Source organism: Microcaecilia unicolor, chromosome 13, assembly GCF_901765095.1.
Source record: "Microcaecilia unicolor chromosome 13, aMicUni1.1, whole genome shotgun sequence".
NCBI classification, from domain to species: domain Eukaryota; kingdom Metazoa; phylum Chordata; class Amphibia; order Gymnophiona; family Siphonopidae; genus Microcaecilia; species Microcaecilia unicolor.
The window spans coordinates 23,542,499-23,555,595 of NC_044043.1; the positions used below are offsets into that span (position 1 = coordinate 23,542,499).

Here is a 13,097-nt window from a genome sequence, read left to right on the forward strand (position 1 = left end):
TTCTCTGGGGGGGGGGGGGGGATTTTTACATTTTCTTTTGCACTGTCAGCTCTTCCAGACTGGGAGCCCCCGACCACTGCCGCCTCCTGTCAGCCTGTCCCCTGCACCCTACCTCCCCGTTGCCCCCTGTCTCTAGGCTCCCCCACTGCTGAGACTGAAGATAACGTGAGTACTGCATCTTCCCCCTGACCACTGCCTCCTCCTGTCAGCCTGTCCCCTGCACCCTACCTCCCCGTTGCCCCCTGTCTCTAGGCTCCAACCTGCCTCCCCCTGCCCCCGCTGCCGGGCTGAAGAAGACGGGCTCTGTGACCCAGCGGAGCTCCTGCAGTCAGCGGCGGCTCTGACTCTGGCTCGGTTTCTCGCTCTCCTCCGGTACCAGGAGCATCAGCAGCAGGAAAGGAGCGGCCGATCCCCCCGGCTCGCTGGGGCTGGTGATGGTAAAGTGGCCCAGAAGGGCTTTCTTTCCCCAGGTAAGGAGCTGCGTTTCGGGGAGGGCTGCCACACGCAGAGCAGCGACAGATGCCATTGCCTGAGGGGGAGGGGGGATCTCCCTAAATACAGCTTCGACGTCTTCCCACATGATAGCAAGGTGGAAAAGGAGGCAGGGGGTGTGAGGACGAGGAGAGCAAAATGCCAGGCAGAATGGGGTACTGCTAAGGGGAAAGGGAAATGGGACTTGCTATACCGTCTTTCTGAGGTTTTTGCAACTACATTCAAAGCGGCTTACATATATTCAGGTACTTATTTTGTACCAGGGGCAATGGAGGGTTAAGTGACTTGCCCAGAGTCACAAGGAGCTGCAGTGGGAATTGAACTCAGTTCCCCAGGATCAAAGTCCACTGCACTAACCACTAGGCTACTCCTCCACTCATTCCACCAATAAGAGCCAACCTCATCAGTGATGTCACAATGGCTTGATTGCCCATACTTGGCTCAATTCTGATATTGTGATGTCATAGGGGAATGGGGGATGTCACAATGGCTTGATTGCCCGATACTTGGCTCACTTCTGATATTGTGATGTCATAAGGGAAATGGGACTTGATATACCGTCTTTCTGTGGTTTTTGCAACTAGTTTCAAAGCGGTTTACATATATTCAGGTACTTATTTTGTACCAGGAGCAATGGAGGGTTAAGTGACTTGCCTAGAGTCACAAGGAGCTGCAGTGGGAATCGAACTCAGTTCCCCAGGATCAGAGTCCACTGCACTAACCACTAGGCTACTCCTAAGGAGGGGGTGATGTGAGAAGGGGTCATTGCTAGGAGGAAAGGGAGCTGCGGAGGCTCAGGGCTGGTAGGAGGCAAAGAATGGAGAGAGGCTGCCTCTTTACTCCAGTCTCCTCTGGAACTGGCCCTAGGGAAGCGAGTCGGGCCTGCAAGTGGTTTGCTTACCAGTGGGACAAGCACAAAATCCTGCAGGACAGAAGGAAAAGTTTGAGGAGGGGACAAATTGCACTTGTTTGGAAGTCCAGAACACGCATTGCAAAAGTTGCACCTGATTTCATAAGGTCGCATGGATAAAGTGTACTCAGGGCAGCAGGGTTTGCTCTCATATCCGGAGGTGACCACTCGTGATACCAGCAGACACTAATGCCTGGGTGCGTGGTGAGACCTCAGCTGAAGGATTTTGGCTAGTTGTGGAGGTCACATCTCTGAAAGGAGTGTTAGAGGTGGTCCAGAGAGGCTGCCAAAAGCCCTAGAGCTTGATTAATAATCAGAAGCTTAGCCGAAATTGGGTGGCGGAGCAGGTGGGGGAAGAGGGGTTGGTGGTTGGGAGGCGGGAAATACTGTTTGGCAGACTTGTACGGTCTGTGCCCTGAATAAGGTAGGTACAAATCAAGGTAAGGTATACACATATGAGTTTGTCTTGTTGGGCAGACTGGATGGACCGTGCAGGTCTTTTTCTGCCGTCATCTACTATGTTACTATTGTTTTTATAGCACCACTAGGTATTCCTTTAACCCGGAAGTTTTCAATCCAGCCAGTTGGGGTTTTCAGGATATCCCCAACTGGCTGGGACTGGGTGTACTTTGCTTTAACCACTAAACCAGTTCACTTCTCACTTAAGAAACTGGCTAAATTTGAAATTATAATACGAAAAACCCATCACCTGTGGCAGCGATCGAAGTGTGTGTGCAATTTCTGAGTAAGAATCTGTGGTGGTCCTCGTTCTGTTTTAACATTAGGAGATGCATTGGTTTTCTAGATTCTGATGTCATATTGGCAGGGCTGTTATGGCACAGCAGGCTTGCTGTAGGCTCTGAGAAGGCTTTTTGCAGGGTTTTGTATTACTTTAAAATATACGTGTCAGATGGAGCTAGAGAGAATTTGTGTTGTTGCTGTGATGACATCCAAAATTTTATATTAAACTTTAAAAGATTATTTATTTATTTATTTATTTGTAGCATTTGTATCCCACATTTTCCCACCAATTTGCAGGCTCAATGTGGCTTACATTTGCCGTAATGGTGGTTGCCATTTCCGGGTAACAGAATTACAAATGGTATTGTGTTAAGGTGCATACATACATGGTAACATACATGGAACATATCATATATGGAACAGATCATGGTGTATAAATATACCATGTGCGTACCCACACAGAATATTACTGCGGGGAAGGAAAAGAGGAGGAGACAGCACACCTCTGAAAGACTCGGGAAGGTGAGAACTCATCCTGCAGGACCAAAATCACCGCAGACTGCCATGTGTACAGAGAAAAAAGTGGACGTGGAAAGCCCAAAGATTATAGTGCCCATTATATGTTTTTACAGGAGCAATCGTAGAGGCATGGGGGCCATGATTATTGATTAATAATCACAGTCATGGTGGGGGGCTCGATGAGCCTGTGTTCTGATTCTTTGAAGTACTTCACCTATTAATTACTACTACTACTACTATTAAACATTTCTATAGCGCTACTAGACTTACGCAGCGCTGTACAAATTAACATGAAAAGACAGTTCCTGCTCAACAGAGCTTACAATCTAAATTAATCTATTAATTCTCTGTCCACTGATCATAGGCATGCTGGTCACGTCTTGTTAGGTTTTTGTACCTGCAGCAGGAAATTATTATGGGAATCAGGAAGAACTGCAATCTTGCAAACGTGTGGCATTTTTTTTAAATTTCTTTACCTGTTGTAGACAGATTTTGCCTCTCTGCAACTCTGAGTTCCTTCTGAGGCCACCTGGCCCTCTGTGGAGAAGATTCTTCCTTTTTTTGTGAGCAATCCTGTTAGCAGTGCCTCCATCTTAGCTCAGGAGCTACTTCTCTTTTCCTCCAAGTATAACCACATTCCCAGAGATGCCAAGTTCCAGGCTGGATTTGACCCCAATCTGGTGCATTATGGGACTTGCAGTGCTCGATCCTGCCCACTGAAATCACTGATGCAAATACCACATGGCTTTGAGATGTAAGTTCAAAACCAGGATTGGCCCAGAATCTCCAATCTGGACATGGGTAACTTGCAGGCTTATTTTCGAAAGTGATCGCCGGCGATCTTCCGACATAAATCGGGAGATGGCCGGCGATCTCGGAAAAGCGGCGAAATCGGTATAATCGAAATCTGCTTTTTTGACACCATCGCCGCTTTCCCGTCACTGCGCCGGCGAAAGTTCAAGGGGGTATGTCGGCGGCAAAGTGAAGGCGGGGCATGGGCATGGCTACCAGATGGCCGGCTTTTGCGGATAATGGGAAAAAAAAGCGGCGTTAATCAGTATTTCGCCGGGTTTACTTGGTCCTTTAATTTTCATGACCAAGCCTCAAAAAGGTGCCCCAATTGACCAGATGACCACTGGAGGGAATGGGGGATGACCTCCCCATACTCCCCCAGTGGTCATCAACCCCCTCCCACACTAAAAAAATAACATTAAAAAACTTTTTTTGCCAGCCTCTATGCCAGCCTCAAATGTCATACTCAGCTCCGGCGATGTTCGATTATGCCCCTCTTGGCATCTCTACATTTCTCAGGACTCCTACTCGTTTCTCCTACCTGCACACACATGAGGGAAGCCACTGTGCCTGCTTTTGATGTTGTGTAAGTCACTTGTGACCCTCCATTGCCTCAGGCAGGTACAAACTTGGGGGTTCTTTTACTAAGGCTCACTAATAGACTGCAAGCCAGTGAAGTGGTGCACATTCAGGTCCAGGCGGGCTCACAATCTTCCCATCATGTATATGTGTGTTCAAGGAGCTGACGCTGAAATGTTCATGCCGTGGCCTCAAACCTTTGCAGACATAGAAAGGTAAACCTACAATGACATTCAGATACTTGTGAAAAGGCAGGCATATGGGGGTTGACATCCAGGCGTACTCAGGGGTTCACTTGTGATGTACTGCAGTCTGACTGTAGCACACATGTCTGCTTTCACTCACTCTGCTACAAGTAGACATTTCACATTCGCTGTGTTTAGTTTCTTACTAACAGGACTAGGACAATAGAACTGCAGGTTTGCAAGCCTAGGTATTGGGAAGCATTAAGTACGAACACTGGGAGGTGAGGCCTAGCTCTGGTACAATGGATGCTGTGCTAAGTACTTGAGGCATTGGCTCCCTCTAAGGGTGACATTTAGAATAGTTGCCACTGCAGTCCTAGAAAGGGTGCAGAGCAAGTTTCCTTCACATGAGCACATAAAGCAGCAGCAGAATAGACCTGCCTCACACACATGTACATGTACACCAGGTCAGTGGCGTAGCTAGGTGGGGCGCCAGGGGAGCGGCCGCTCCCCCAAATGGAGTTCTGCCAGTGCCGGCGCCTATTTTTTTCTCGTCATGTTGCATTGAAAATGTGCACCAGCGCTGGCAGAAGTCCGCTTTCGTGCCGCTTTTGCTCCCCCCGCGCCGTCAACCTAGCTCCGCTTCTGCACCAAGTAAAGCAACAGCAGGGTAAACCTCCCTCACACACACGTACCAGGTAAAACAGCAGCAACCACAGGATAAACCTTTCTCATACACATGTACATGTATACCAGGTAAAACACCAGAAGCCATAGGATAAACCTCCCTCACACGTATGTACATGTACACCAGGTGAACCACCAGGAGCCGTAGGATAAATCTCCCTCACACCCATGCATGGTGCAAGTGTCAACACCTCCTTTTACAATGATATAATCTGCAGCTTATTTTGCAGTGACCTCATGAAGAGTGTAACTATTGAAATTTAAGATTCAGAGCCTATTAAATCACTTAAATTGAGAGAGTCAGGAAATTAGGTGCTTTGACTGACAAGTAGAAACATGGTACAGCTCAAAATATGTTTCAAAAGTATCAACACCAGATTTTTGAGGTGAGTAATATGCTGATGGAAAATGCGCTCTAAGGGACAGGGCTGTCCGTTTCCAATTCAGAGATTATGTTAAGACATTAGAATTTGGGTTGTCGTCCCACCTTTTATTAGATTACTATTCTCACATAGAAGGGGTTTCAACTCAGTGAAATTTGGTCCAGAACCCTGAGGGACTGGATTCAATGCATTAATTTGATATTTGGATCAAGCAGTCAGTGCTCAAGTCTTCCTCCATGTTGCCCGTTCTAGTGCGCTCTGCTCCACCCGATATTAACAGGACAGGACTTGGCCTCTAGATCATTATCCCTCTGACATATTTACAGTTCCCTTGTGGCATCATCCTGCTCCGTCTGTGCTCGAGGATAGCTGTAGTCACACTGGCTGATTCTGAGTCCAGTTCCCAGTACCCTGGATCAAGCCTGGACAGCCTCCTGTTTCACCACCGCTATCACAGACAGGTCAGTGAAATCGTGGTACAGACCACTCATTTTTCTTTTCATCCGTTCAGATTTTGCAAGCTGGACCAGAGCTAAACTCTGTAGAAGCATGTGACGGGGTGAAGGGCCCTTCTGTGGGAAGCATTCCTTATCATATGGACATGGCGCTGATTCTGCTGGTAGATGTTTCATATGGGAGAAGGGAGTTTTAGCCAAACAACTTTAGTTGTTTCCTGGCTTAGATTTGCAGTTTGGCTTCTGTAATGTCTGAAGGTTTTACGCAGTTCTCTGGTCCTAGCAAGGAACAAAGGCTGGTAACAGGTGTATTGGTGGAGCTGTGGATGATTTGTAGTGCTGGGATAGCAGGGGCTGCTGCAGAGCAGGACCGCAATATTTTGACAGAGCTGACAGGGGAAGGGGGGTAATCTCAGTATTGGAATGGTAGCAAGCAGGAGCTTAGCCAGGTTGAGGGTGCAGGGGGGGCAGCAGAGAGTGGACTGCCAATGGCAGATCTCATGAAAAATAGGCGCCATTGGAAGAACGTTTGAGCGAGCAGCTGCTCCCCTGGCGACTCACCTAGCTACGCCTGTGGCAGCAAGTGCTGCAGATATTCTGACACTGTTGGCACGATCCCCCAGATTCTATATAGCGTGACTTAAATTGTGTGTGCAAATCTGGTCATAATTCTGGATTTGTGTGTGCAACTTAATTAGCTAACAAGTCAATCAGGGCCAATAATTACCAATTAGAAAGGAATTATTGACACAAATTGGCATTAAAAATTAGAATTTATTGCACACAACTGTCTAAGCATATTCTGTAAAGTGATGTGCATAAATTCTAAGGGGGCGTGCCTATGGATGTGGAATGGGCGAGTCGTGGACATTTGTGAACTCTCTGAGCGTGGGTATAGAATACATCCGGTGCGCGCCTAATTGGGTTTTACTTGGAGTAATTGCCTCTGACTAAATTTAGTCGCACAGATGGGCCCTTGGCATATTCTATAAACCGTGCCAAAATGTAGGCGTATTCTAAAAAGTGTGCCTAAATTTAGATGTACTTTATAGAATTCGCGTAGGCTGATTTTATTTAGGCGTGATATATAGAATCTAGCCCTATATGGAGTAAATGTCTGCTATATTCCAATCTAGTTGTTATGATTGGTTGTTTACTGAGCTCATAAAGGGAGCTTAGGTCTTGAAGTCTGATATCACCTGCTCATTTTTGACCTTTAGTGCTCTAAGAACAAAAAACCCTTTAAAAGTATGTATTTGACGGATTCTTTAGGGTTCTAAAAGCCTCTGGAACTTTCACTGGAAGATTACATTTGTATTGTACAGGGGGTGATTTTCTAACACACACATAGAGAGCAATTCTATAAGGGGACACATCTGTCTACCACTGTGTTACCTATAAAATCTTGCTGCTTGCTTTCAAAGTAATAACTTCAGGCGAACCACCCTACCTCTCATGTCATCTAATCCCATATTGGCCAACCAGATCCCGTAGATCCAATCAGCAAAATCAGCTCATTAGTCCAAGTTATCATATTTTAGTTCTTGAAAATACTAGACATTCAGTCTTTTCTGTTCAAGAACCCCGGCTATGGAATGCCCTTCTCTTAGATTGCAATCCTCTCTATCGAAATTTAAGGCTGATCTTAAAATGTACTTGTTTGCTGATGCCTTCCATTAGTGCCAGTCCTGCCTCTCAAATCATCCAGTCCAAGGTGCAGAGTCTGAAGTGAATACACCTACATCAGTAGTCATAATTTTCAATCGCTAATGTCTTTATTGTAAATTCCTGTACCTCAACAAAGTAAAGTAGAGACATACACACTCTTTTGACCGTTTCACATTGGTCAACAGCAGGAGTCTGCAATAAGGGGACATTAGCCATTGAAACACGGCCATGCCAAGTCTTTGACCAACAAGTAGGTTTGGTATTTTTATTCTCTCGGCTCTTTTTTTGTCATCCTTACTGTTTCGCTGGTTGAAATATCCCCTGCACTAGTCTATATGCGGAGAATGCGGGTACCCCAAGGATCACCGCTTTCACCGACCCTTTTCAACCTAATGATGACACCTCTAGCCAAAACGTTATCCAACCAAGATCTTAATCCTTTCATCTACGCAGATGATGTCACAATCTACATCCCGTTCAAACATGATCTGACAGAAATCACAAATGAAATCAAACACAGCTTCCAAATCAAACTCAACGCAGAAAAAACACAATCGGGCTCATTTTCAAAGCACTTAGCCTTCCAAAGTTCCATAGAAACCTATGGAACTTTGGAAGGCTAAGTGCTTTGAAAATATGCCTCAATGTCTCATCCTCTCATCACAACACAATACGAACAAACCCACCACTATAAACACCCCAAGCTTTGCCCTTCCTGTTTCAGATAGCCTGAAAATTCTAGGAGTTACAATTGACCGAAATCTTACACTAGAAAGCCATGCAAAAAATACAACAAAGAAAATGTTTCACTCATTGTGGAAACTCAAAAGAATAAGACCTTTCTTCCCAAGGGAAACATTCCGCAGACTGGTACAATCAATGGTACTAAGTCAACTAGATTACTGCAATGCAATCTATGCTGGTTGCAAAGAACAAATCATTAAGAAACTCCAAACTGCACAAAACACAGCAGCCAGACTCGTATATGGAAAAAAGAAATATGAAAGCGCCAAACCCCTAAGAGAAAAACTACACTGGCTCCCACTTAAAGAACGTATTACGTTCAAAATCTGCACTCTGGTTCATAAAATCATACACGGTGAAGCCCCGGTATACATGTCAGACCTCATAGACTTACCAACCAGGAATTCTAAAAGATCATCACGTACATTCATGAATCTCCACTACCCCAGCTGCAAAGGACTAAAATATAAACTAACATATGCATCCAGCTTCTCCTACATAAGTACACAACTATAGAATGCACTACCAAAAGCCACAAAAACAATACATGACATAATAATTTCTGAAAACTACTAAAAACCAACCTGTTCAATAAGGCGTATACCACAATGAACCATCCTAAACACCAGACAACAAAACTCATACCAGAACTGTACAAAACGGAACTCTCTATTCTGGACTGCTTAAGTTATTCTATTACGATCAAACTTTAATATAATACCTCTTTATTCTTATAATGACAATGATTTCTCTTTACTTGAATGCCTAATCCACTCTGTCACCTGCAATATAAATATGTATTTCTCATTCCGGAATTGGCGATCACCATCACGGAACAATGTAAGCCACATTGAACCTGCAAATAGATGGGAAAATGTGGGATACAAATGGAGGTATCTGGACAGACATGATTCCTGCTTCCCACACAGGATTACGGGGTGCATCACTTATCTCATAAGCCACTGGCAAAACAAGCAAAGGACCACTGGTGACAAGCAATTCAGGAATATCTGGAACCTAGAGTCTACCCAGGTGTGCTTGGCATTCAGTTCTCAGTCCAGATGTGGCAGAAATCCTTTTAACACTATGGAAGTAATTGTACAAGGAGCTGCCTAGATTTAGCTGGTAGGTACATGCATAAAAGTCAAGCTTTCCCCCTTCCCCCCATCTAAATCCCCATGTAGTAAACCTTGTAAACTTACAAACTGTTATAAGGTGTCGCAGTAATGGACGCAAATCTCGATGTTCCCCAAACATGCCAAGCTGGAGAAGACCATGATGAGCAAGATGGGAAATATCACCGTTTCGCCAACTTCCACCCAACAATTAACCCCCTCCCTACCAAGAAACCATGCTATCAATTTATAACATCCTATAACGCCCCCCCCCCCCCCCAAAAAAAAAAAAAAGAGTTAAGTATTAGGCTTCTTTTGGTGGAGACAACACCTAAGCATAAGGATCCCAAACTTGAAAGATTTTTTCCCTACGTCTGGGAAAACATTTAGCCCCTTGAAGTTTCATTGGGGCCAATGTATGCAATCTATTCCTATTCCAAAAGGCAGGAGGTATCACTTGTGTCCATGACCTATGGATGCATTTCAAAACTATCACCAGCCTTTTCTACAAACAATTTGGCTTTTCCACCGACCAGTCCTAGATCTTCCTTCCTCTGGCATCATAATCAGTACTGTACTGGGACCAGTGCTATTTAACATATTTATAAATGATTAGTAGAGAGGTGTGGTAGCCGTGTTAGCCCACTCTTAAAGGTTATCAGTAGAAATCAAACAAAATAAAACATGGAAAAGAAAATAAGATGATACCTTTTTTATTGGACATAACTTAATACATTTCTTGATTAGCTTTCGAAGGTTGCCCTTCTTCGTCAGATCGGAAATAAGCAAATGTGGTAGCAGATAGTATATATAAGAGAAACATCAAAGCATTACTTTGACAGTTTGACAGAGTGGGAGGGTGGGGGTATGCAAGGGGACATCAAAGCATTTCATTGATATTCTAACAGGATGGGTGTTGGTAGGTGAGAGGAGGGTAATAAACAGAGAAATAAACAGAGAAACACAACTTTATGGTTTATAATGGGTTAGAAAACCCAGATCCTTATTAAGTCCTGTCTGTTGGGTGTTAAAATATTCCATCATTCTTATTTCAAAGGTCTTACGTTCCTGTATTGTTTTAAAATTACCTTTCAGTATTCTTACTGTGAAATCACTGGTGCAGTGTTCTGGTCTTGTAAATTGTTGGCCCACAGGGCTGGGGGCTTGACTGGCACCGGCTATTTTCATGTGATGTCTGTGCAGATTGAATCTTGTCTTAAGCATCTGGCCTATTTCTCCAATATAGCATCCTTCATTACATTTTTTACACTGAATGATATATACCACATTGGAAGATGAGCATGTAAAATAGTCCTTTATGTTGAATATTTTTCCCTTGTGAATGACTGTGGGGTCTTGTGAAATGTTTTGGCACAGCTTGCAGCTGGATATGTTACAGGGAAACGTGCCCTTTTCTTTTTCAGTCTGTGTTGGGAGTTTACTTCTGATCAGCTTGTGTTTTAAGTTTGGTGGCTGTCGGAAGGCCAGCACTGGTGGGGATGGGAATATCTCTTTCAGTAATTCATCCTCCTGGAGTAAGGGCTGTAGGTCTCTTATGATTTTCCTCAGTTTCTCCAGCTCTGGGTTGTATGTCACTACAAGGGGAATTCTGTCTGTGGCTTTTTTTTTTCTTTGTACTGTAGCAGATTTTCCCTGGGTGTTTTGAGGGAGGAGGCAATATTCTTGGAGATTATTTTGGGGTTGTAGCCTTTCTGTTTGAAGGATGCACTCAGGCTTTTAAGGTGTCTGTCTCTGTCCCCTGGGTCAGAGCAGATACGGTGGTATCTTGTGGCTTGGCTGTAAATGATGGATCTTTTTGTATGTGAAGGATGGAAGCTGGAGTTGTGGAGGTAGCTGCATCTGTCTGTGGGTTTCTTGTATATAGATGTTTGTATACAGCCATCACTGATTGAGACCGTGGTGTCCAAAAAATTGACTTTTTCTGGGGAGTAGTCAATTTTGAATCTGATTGTAGGATGGTATGTATTGAAGGAATAGTAAAATTGTTTCAGAGTTTCTTCCCCCTCCGTCCAAATCATAAAAATGTCATCGATGTACCGGTAGTATTTTAGAGGTTTGGTCTGGTATGTATTCAGAAATGTCTCTTCCAGCTCAGCCATAAAATGTTTAGGAAATCAGAATGACGAGTGAGATGATTACATTTGCAGATCACACAAAACTATTTAAGGTTGTTAAATCACATGTGGACTGTGAAAAATTGCAGGAAGACCTTAGGAAATTGGAAGACTGGGCATCCAAATGGCAGAAGAAATTTAATGTGGACAAATGCAAAGTCATGTACATTGGGAAGAATAATCCAAATAATAGTTACCTGATGCTAGAGTCTATCTTGGGGGTCAGCACCCAAGAAAAAGATCTGAGTATCGTTGCAGACAATATGCTGAAATTTTCTACTTACTACGCGGTGGCAGCCAAAAAAAGCAAACAGGTTGCTAGGAATTATTAGGAAAGGGATGGTAAATAAGACCAAGAAAGCCTCTGCATCGTTTCATGGTGCGACCTCACCTTGAGTATTGCATTCAGTTCTGGTCGCCATATCTCAAAATAGATATAGCAGAATTAAAAAAGGCTCAAAGAAGAGCGACCAAAATGATAAAGGGGGTGGAACTCCTCCCGTATGAGAAAAGGTGAAAGAGGTTAAGGCTCTTCATCTTGGAAAAGAGACAGCTTCACTGCAGAGAGCTGCTTCACTGGCTCCCTATCCGTTTTCGCATCCTGTTTAAACTTCTTCTACTAACCTATAAATGTACTCACTCTGCTGCTCCCCAGTATCTCTCCATACTCGTCCTTCCCTACACCCCTTTCCGTGCACTCCGCTCCATGGATAAATCCTTCTTATCTGTTCCCTTCTCCATTACTGCCAACTCCAGACTTCGCGCCTTCTGTCTCGCTGCACTCTACGGCTGGAATAAACTTCCTGAGCCCCTACGTCTTGCCCCATCCTTGACCATCTTTAAATCTAGATTGAAAGCCCACCTCTTTAACATTGCTTTTGACTTGTAACCACTTGTAACTTCTCGCTTCCACCTACCCTCCTCTCCTCTTTCCTCTACACATTAATTGATTTGCTTGCTTTATTTTTTGTCTATTAGATTGTAAGCTCTTTGAGCAGGGACTGTCTTTCTTCTATGTTTGTGCAGCACTGCGTACGCTTTGTAGCGCTATATAAATGCTAAATAGTAGTAGTAGTAGTAATATGGTTGAGGTCTATAAAATCCTGAGTGGTGTAGAACGAGTAGAAGTGAATCAACTTTTTACTCTTTCAAAAAAGTAAAAAGACTAGGGGACACTTAAGGAAGTTACGTGGAAATACTTTTAAAACAAAAAGGTAATATTTTTTCACTCAACGAATAGTTAAGCTCTGGAACTCTTTGCCAGAGGATGTAGTAACAGCTGCTAGCTTATCTGGGTTTAAAAAATGTTGAACGAGTTCCTGGAGGAAAGTCCATAGTGTGTTATTGAGAAGCCATGGAGAAGCCACTGCTTGCCCTGAGATTGGTAGCATGGAATGTTGCTACTTATTTGAATTTCAGTACCCTTCTCCACCACCGCCAACTCCAGGCTTCGCCCTTTCTGCCTCGCCTCACCCCATGCGTGGAACAAACTTCCTGAGCCCATACGCCAGGCCCCCTCCCTGCCCATCTTCAAATCACTGCTTAAAGCCCACCTCTTCAATGTCGCCTTCGGCACCTAACCACTACACCTCTACTCAGGAAATCTAGACTGCCCCAACTTGACATTTCGTTCTTTAGATTGTAAGCTCCTTTGAGCAGGGACCGTCCTTCTTTGTTTAATTTGTACAGCGC

At 44.3% G+C, this 13,097-nt stretch overlaps 1 protein-coding gene across 1 annotated transcript in view; it reads left to right on the forward strand.

Annotated features, from left to right (window-relative positions):
- Positions 1–387: 387 nt before the first annotated feature.
- RASL10B (RAS like family 10 member B) overlaps positions 388–13,097 on the forward strand; it is a 127,322-nt gene continuing 114,612 nt past the window's right edge. Inside the window, exon 1 of the mRNA XM_030185576.1 lies at positions 388–470. The gene's annotated coding sequence lies outside the window, so the exon portion shown is untranslated. The remainder of the gene's footprint in view (positions 471–13,097) is intronic.